A 2087-nucleotide genomic window follows, 5' to 3' on the forward strand; every position below is an offset into this window, starting at 1 on the left:
TTTAAGTTTGGAATTAAAATTTTGCCAAGTGAACTGCAGACCATCAGTGTGATTGCATAAGCATGCAGGCCCTTGCAGCAGCTCAGTTCTGGTGCCTCTTCATGTGCAAGGCCGGGTGGTCAGAGCAGGAGAAGCTGCAATTGCACACCTGGCATTGGAAGGGCTTGGGCCTGGTATGCTTCCGGTAGTGGCGTGTCAGCTCATTAGAGTGTGTGAACCCCCAGTCACAGCCTTCCCAGGTGCATTTGTACAGCTTCTCACCAGTATGAGTCCTCAGGTGAGCTTTTAAATGAAAAGACTTCGTATAAACTTTTGTGCAGCCAGAGTAATCACAGAAGTGGATGCATCATTTCTCCACATTGGGGTTACTCCTTCAGTTGTATCTGACAGGTTGGATGTTTTGTGAATTAACTGGTAGAGTGGCAGGTAAATTCCAGCATAGGATGGAAGTGTGGGGTTAAATTCTGGAGCATCTCTGCTTGTCTATCTGACTTCCAGGCTCTGAGCTTGGTGATGACGGGGGAAAGTAAGTGGCCTCTTGTGGAAGAAACTGACTTGGCATTGTGTATGTGCAAGGGGATATGCCCTGGAATTGTTTCATCGTAGTCTGCAGAACAGTGTGTGTGTTAAGTAAGGCCTGCCATGGCGGCGACATAGAAACATTAAGAGTGTCTGTTACTGTTGTCTGGTTTGTAGAACTAGGCATATCTAGATCAGGTGTATTCAGTAGCTGGTACAGGTGGACCTGTGTGTGTGTGTGTGTGTGGCAAGGGGGGAGGGGGTAGAGAGATGAAGATCTGGTGTAGGAAGTTCTTGTTTGATGAAAATATTTTTCACCTCTGGAACTGTGGTCTGGTGTGAGCTGAATATGCTGGTCAACTCAGGGAGGGCCTGTGTTGGGGTCGGAGGAGGGGCAGTCATTTCACTCTGGTGGCTGAAAATGGCAACATGTTCTGTCTTGTGTGTTAGGCACAGTCTCTGGGATTTGTAGAGGCCAGTTCTCAGGTGAGTGATGTCAGGGAGGAAGACATTCATGTTGATACTGACTGTAAGGTAACCCTTTACTGTCAGTGAAGAACTGGTCTACGACTGTCTCATCTATACTTTTTATGCTCTGAAATTATAGAAACTGGAGGAAGCTGAGGTGTCAGATACTTCTCCATTTCACATCTTCTCTGGACCAGCTCCTGAGGGGGAAGGGCAGGGGGGGGCAGTTGGCCTGGCAAGGGTGGTGGCCCAGGCTGTGGAGGTTGTGGGTACATGGGCTGCACCTGCAGGTGATGGTGCAGGTGCTTCAGCTCCTTGCCAGAGGAGAGTGCCATGTTGCAGGCCAGGTTCCTGGCTCCTAGCACGGGCTTGAGCTGCGTGAACACGGGCTTGTCCTGCGGGGCCAGTGGCTGGGGCACGGGTCTCAGCTGGATAGCACCCTCGTAGCCATGGGCACTGGGGGAGGGGGGCTGGGCGGTGGCTCCGGTCGCTGGGCCACTTCGAGCGCCCTTCCCACTTCATGCATGCTGGCTCGGGCCGGCGAGCTCCGTGCGAGGCCTCGGGCAGAGGAGGGGAGGCTCCGGACAGACCCCTCAGTCCACGGTTCTTGAAGGCGCACATGAAAGGCAAAACTCTTCCGCTCTGCCTGGCGTAAACGCCAACATCCTCAGGATGGCCATCTCCAGAGCCCGCTCCCGCTATGGCAGGTCTCCGAGAGCAAGTTATGAACGCGTACCTGGCCCGCGACTCAATTCTACCATTATTTTAAATATACTTACCTTGTGCCTTGGTTCTTGGCCTTGCTCGGTGTGGTCATTTTATTCCTCCCAACATCTGCCTATATCTTCAGGCATCACCAAAATACTGCACCAGGCCCTTTGGTAGTTGCAACAGACAGCCCCATACACAACTGCTTTACAGATAGCAGTCATATTACACATAACTGGTGCAGCTGCAATCTTGTGCCTGCTGGAGTACACCAACTGTTTTCTGCAGAACATTTTCTTCACAGTTCCAGCATTGAAAATAAGCATCCCTAAACTTGAATCTCCCCAAGAGCAAAGTTCCCAAGAAACTGAGATAATTATTATAGCAAATAT

General features: G+C 51.0%; 1 pseudogene; it reads right to left on the reverse strand.

Annotated features, from left to right (window-relative positions):
• Positions 1 to 70: 70 nt before the first annotated feature.
• On the reverse strand, positions 71 to 1438 carry LOC102440171 (annotated as a pseudogene).
• Between the last annotated feature and the right edge of the window lie 649 nt (positions 1439 to 2087).

Source organism: Myotis lucifugus, unplaced genomic scaffold (assembly GCF_000147115.1).
Source record: "Myotis lucifugus unplaced genomic scaffold, Myoluc2.0 scaffold_50, whole genome shotgun sequence".
NCBI lineage: Eukaryota > Metazoa > Chordata > Mammalia > Chiroptera > Vespertilionidae > Myotis > Myotis lucifugus.